This window comes from Triticum dicoccoides, chromosome 6A (assembly GCF_002162155.2).
Source record: "Triticum dicoccoides isolate Atlit2015 ecotype Zavitan chromosome 6A, WEW_v2.0, whole genome shotgun sequence".
NCBI classification, from domain to species: Eukaryota; Viridiplantae; Streptophyta; class Magnoliopsida; order Poales; family Poaceae; genus Triticum; species Triticum dicoccoides.
The window spans coordinates 262,019,275-262,025,245 of record NC_041390.1 but is presented as its reverse complement, the minus strand read 5'-3'; positions in this window follow the sequence as shown (position 1 = coordinate 262,025,245).

The window sequence follows — 5,971 nt, the reverse complement described above, 5'->3', positions numbered from 1 at the left end:
AAAGACTATCGTCTTGGACCGTGACGTCAAGTTCTTGAGTTACTTTTGGAAGACCTTATGCACCAATATCGAAATCAAGCTTCTATTCTCCACGGCCTATCATCCACAAACCGATGGTCAAACAGAGGTGAAAAACCGCATGCTCTCCACCCTTCTTCGTGTGCTAATCAAGAAGAACATCAAGGAGTGGGAGGAGTGCTTACCCATCACCGAGTACGCCTACAACCGCGCAAGACATTCAACTACCGGCAAGTCCCCCTTCGAGGTTGTCTACGGTTTCAACCCGTTGTCCCCATTGGACATCCTACCTCTACCACTCCATGAGCGCACAAACATGGACGTGAGTGATCGAGCCAACCACCTCAAGAAGATGCATGTAGATACAAGGCACACCATTGAGCTCCAAGTACAATGACTTGCAACCAAGCTCAACGTCAACAAGAATCACATGATATTCAACATTGGAGATCTTGTATGGCTACACCTTCGCAAGGAACGCTTCCCCAACGAACGCAAGTCCAAGCTACTACCACGAGCCGATGGACCATTCAAGGTGCTTGAACGCTACAACAACAACACATACAAGATCGACATCCCACGTGACAAGTACTCCGTGAGGGACATCTTCAACGTCAAAGATCTCTCCCTGTACGATGGAGATGAGGATTTCGATCCGAGGTCGGATCTTCCCCAAGGGAGGGGACATGATGCAGAGCATCCCAAGGTCATCCCCATGGACCTACCATCGTCTCATCAAGTGCCTAGTGGACCCATGACTCGACACGTGCAAGAGCTCTTGAAACCGAGGTGACATCTCTCCTCTCACAATTCCACCTCGATGCACATGAAGCATGGCTACTACCTCATATGGACACTTTGTGCATACTCAGGTACCATGGAGAAGCTAAGGAGCAAGGACAAGAAGAAGAGGAAGATGGACGAGAAGACGGAGAAGAAGGAGGGCTGAAGGAAAAGTCCCAGCCACCGAACGACCGGCCGGGGCCGGACGTCCGGCGCCTGAAGCCTCAGCCGAACCCCAGCGAGTGGACGTTCGGTCCAGACCGGAAGACTGGTACCCCTGCACCCGAAGCAAACGAGCGGACATCCGGTCCGGACCGGACGACCGGCGCACCAGCACCCGAGCTAACATCAGCGGAAGTCCGGAGCTACCGGACGTCCGGCACCCCCATCACAGAACGGAACCAGCGGACGACCGGAGGACACCGGACGTCCTGCAGCTCCCAAGACACCGGACGACCGGTCCCTAGCGGACGCCCGGTCCCTGTCTGCGCACAGTGTTCGGGCCCGAGGCCCATGTACCCCTTCACTTCGCCCCATTTGCACTTAGACTATAAATAGACCCCCCCATTCATCATAGCTTGGGTTAGCAAATGTTTAGCTCATATTTGTGAGAGAGCTTTGCTCATCCACTTGGTTACCTTCTCCTCGGAGATTCGAGCCTCCACCGGAGAAGATCCCGCAAGCGGATTCAAGCCCCCTTTACGGGAAGATCCCCTTGTGGATTCAAGACCTCCTCACGGAGAAGAACCAGTTACCGTGTATCGTCCTTAGTTGTCCGTGGATTCGTGTATCGTTCTATGTACTTGAGGATCTAGCCCATGTGTGACTTATTCGTGTCGGTTTAGTGATTTCCTCTTGTGTTTTCCTTCCGTTATTCCCCGTGTTCTTCGTGTTTTCCCCCGGATCCGCCCCTTTCGTGAAAGATCGGGCGATTAGGGTCTCTACCCTACATCAACACCCTTTTCATACATAAGTAGGGCCACCCGCATGTGGTTCGTTCGTGGTCTCACCCATCTCGCGCCACAAGCACACATTTGTGGGTTGGCACATGGTCCACCTTTGTCAGGAAGCGAAAGGGGAAGTTTGACCATATATATATGATGGAATCCTATATGTTTTGTGTTATGGTCGGGTGACATTTCAGACCTAGCTATTTTGCGGCATGCATTTGTAGCTAGGATTCCCATACCGCAGACACGAAGTGGGGTTCGTAGGGGGTGCCTGACTAGCAATACTGTGCTTTTGTGCGACAGGTGCCACATCAAAGTTGTGCATTGGGTATTCGAACATCAAACCGCCCTTTTCATACATATATTTGGTCCACATGAAAGTGTATTCGTCTTCTGACCCTCTCCCATGTTATTCTTTTTGCCAAATTTATAAATATCACACGAGTTGGATGTAGAAATCGTCTGCGATTGGGTACGCAACCGACAGGGTTCAGTCAGACTACCTGTGTGCCACGCCCATGCCCAGCAGTCACTCACATCAGCACAGTAGATTGGGCTCCATGAGGCTTGCCTCCCGGTCTCGAAAATATCTACTTCCTCGTAATATCAAAAATATCCACTGCCTGGAAGGTTTTACCATTTGATAGCACATGATTAGTATGTGCAGACCGTGTGTGATGTCTGTTACTCCCGCTCTCCTTCAACCTCTTGATTCAAATTTTCAGTAGCCCCGTCATTTTACTCCCGGTGCGACCGTCGCGCCACACCGAGGGGTACCGCGAGGATGCTTGCTGCTCGTTCCCCACCGGGCCGGTGGTGGCGTTGGCGGACGTGACGGAGAACGACGGGGTGGCCCGCCGACAGGGGCAGACCGGCGCTCAGCGCGAGCGCGGCGAGCGTCGGCCATGGAGACGATGGAGCAACGGGACGCAGAGAGATGGAAGGGAAGCTTCGGCGCACCCCTACCTGGCGCGCCAAATGTCGGATCACGGGTTTCGACAAAACCCTCAAGGTTCGAACACTGGGGTGCGCGCGAGGATCTCCCCCTACCGATCCACGTCCTAGCTTCGCTAAGATCTCACGGTCTAACTTGACGAACTCGCAACACAAAGGACACAAGATTTATACTGGTTCGGGCCACCGTTGTGGTGTAATACCCTACTCCAGTGTGGTGGTGGTGGATTGCCTCTTGGGCCGAGGATGAATGGTACAAGGGGAAGAACAGCCTCCTAAGGCGGGGTGTTCTTGTTCTTGGTGGGTGAGAGGATGAGCTGAATGAGTTTCAACCTAGTTGGCTCCCCCCTCCTACTGTGGTGGCTAATCCTATTTATATAGGCCCTGGTCCTCTCCCCAAATATTGAGCGGGAAGGGAGCCAACAACGGGCAATTTTAAAGGGGACAGCTAGTACAGCTTATCCTGACAAAAGCAGTCTTTGCTTGCAAAAGGCTCTGGTGGTGACGCTGCCTTGGGCTCCATGGTGACCTCCGTCTTGCCATCCTGCTGGTCTTGGTCTCGTTGCACTGATATGAGAACCTTTTCTTGACTCCTCGGTACTCCGCGCCTGCGCTTGCTTCCTTAGCACCAAAGGGGAAACAAGGACACTATGCGCGCTGGCGCCCGCCTGGCCTTGGTCGTCATGGCTCACGTCACTGGAACCTCGCGAGGTTTGTCTTTCCTTGAACTCTCCGCGCCTCGCGAGCTAGCCTAGTGAGGCTGCTCCTGAGGAGGTCTTGTGCGGTCCACCTCGCGAGGCTTGGCCCCTCGCGAGGGTCTTGAGTCCTTGCTGGTGAAGATGGGCCGTACGGCCCCGCTCGCAAAGCCACGCCGTGGGCTGCATGCAGGCCAGTCTGGGGACCCCCGTTCCCAGAACGCTGACATTGACGGGGAGGCTCGCCGACAGGGGCTGTCTTAGTGACACGGGTGGCGAGGGCGGCCCGGCGCTCAGCGCGGGCCCGGCGAGCGTCGGCCATGAACTTGGTGGAGTGGTGAAGCGTGGATCGACGAAGAGGAAAGCTTGAGCGCACCCCTAACTGGCGCGCCAAATGTCGGATTTCGTGTTCCGGCAAAACCCTTGAGGTTCGAACACTAGGGTGCGCACAAGGATCTCTCCCCCTCTCTAGTTCGCACTCGACACGATCTCACGGCCTAGCTCGACGAGCCCAAAGAACGAAAGACACAAGATTTGTACTGGTTCGGGCCACCATTGTGGTGTAATACCATACTCCAATGTGGTGTAATGGATTGCATCTTAGGCTGCGGATGAACATTTACAAGGGAAGAGCAGCCTCCTGAGGAGAGGTGTTCTTGTGCTTGGTGAACTTGTGTGGTTGGGGATGATTTGGATGATCTCTCTAGATGAGCCTATCGGATCCTTCCGCCCCTGGTCCTCTTCCCAAATATTGAGAGGGAAGGGATCCCACAACGGCCAAATTCAAAGGGAGACAACTAGTACAAGTTATCTTGACAAAAGTAGTCTTCGCATGCCAAAGGCTCTGGTGGTGATGCCGTCTTGGGCTCCATGGTGACCTCAGTCCTACTGTCCTACTGGTCTTGGTCTTGTTGCACCAATATGGAAACCTTTGCCAGATGCCTCGGGACTCCTCTCCTGCTATTGCCTCTTTAGAACCAAAGAGGAAACGAGGACAGTGCACTCGCTGGCGCCCGCCTGGCTCCAGTCGTCATGGCTTGCGTCACGCAAACCTCGCGAGATGTCCCTTGTCTTGATCTCTCCGCCCCTCGCGAGCCAGCCTGGTGAGGCCACCCCTAAGGAGGTCTTGTGTGGTCCGCCTCGCGAGGCTTGGCCCCTCGAGAGGGTCTTGAGTGTTTGCTGGTGAAGAAGGGCCGTATAGGGCCGCTGGTGGAGCTGCACTGTGGGCCGTAGGTAGGCAAGTCTGGGGACCCCCGTTCCCAGAACGCCGACACGTTGGGACAAAAAAAACTAGCCTAGACCAACCTGGATGACTCAAACTAGGTGTACACTTTCCAGCCACCTGAGGTGGCCGCCCAAACCAGCCCCTACAGTGGCATCGCCCTTTTTTGTGTGTATGATTTGGGTAGTGAAAAATATTCCAGTGGCGCTTTTGATTTACCCAAAGAATGGTTGAATTGCTTGTTTCTATGAACTGAGTTCGCTAATAATTTGAAGGATGCCAGTCTTTTCATCCTATTGTAGATTGCTTAGATCTCGATATGCCAAATGTAATCGCATGAAATATATAGTAAAAGCCATTGTGATTTGTGTGGCTACAACTAGTCTGACGACCCATCCTCATATAACATATCAAGGATGCACCATCTTATCGGATTAACCATTCGACTTACCAATGCAGTGTGGGAAGAAAGAAGTATTGGGACTGCATATCCAAGCAATTGATGCCATGGACTCCTTCGTAGAACCTTGTAAGCGAAAAGGAAGTTGTAGTGTGCCTATACAAAGAGCTAGCGTAAGTTCAGTTACCCGCTTCTCGGAATTTAAGTTAGCCACTTATTGCAAAATTGTTCAATTACCTTGCTTGGCTTAATTTAGTTTGCTACTGATTACATAATGCCATAGCCTGTTAATCCTATTATAGACTGCACCTATCTATGTGTTTGATACTTACTGTTAAGAGTTACCTGTTTGCCTGAACTTAAATAGCTACTTAAGCACGTAGATAGCTGGTCATATGTACTTCTAGGGCGCATCACAATTCACGTGTAATTTACGTTCTGATACCCTGTTTGTTTAAATGGTTTACTGTTATCACTTGTAGCACCAGTAATGTTTGCATGTTCATAGATAGACAACTGTGAGGTTTATATGAGGGACACCATCTTTTTAACTTATATATGTGTTGGAATCATTTTGCTTACATCAAGGAAATTTACAGATGTCTGTGTTGCTGGTAAACGGTACCAACTTGTTACTTCCATACGTTGCCAAGAACTTCTTAGTTTTACTAGTTCATGTGTAATTAAATATGTTGCCAAAACTGGTTAGTTTTACTAGTTTGATGTTAGTTTCTTATGGCTCTCTCAACACTTTGTTTATGATTGCTAACTTTCAAGTTTGCAGGATCCAACTGAAACTCCATTGGCACAACAGGTATGTTTTCAGAAACTTCTTTGTTTACCTGGTTTGCTACTGTAACTTTTTGCTGTAATCATCTTACCAACTTCAAGTTTTCAGGATCCAATTGGAAGTCCAATTACACAACAGGTACATTTTCAAAAATACATT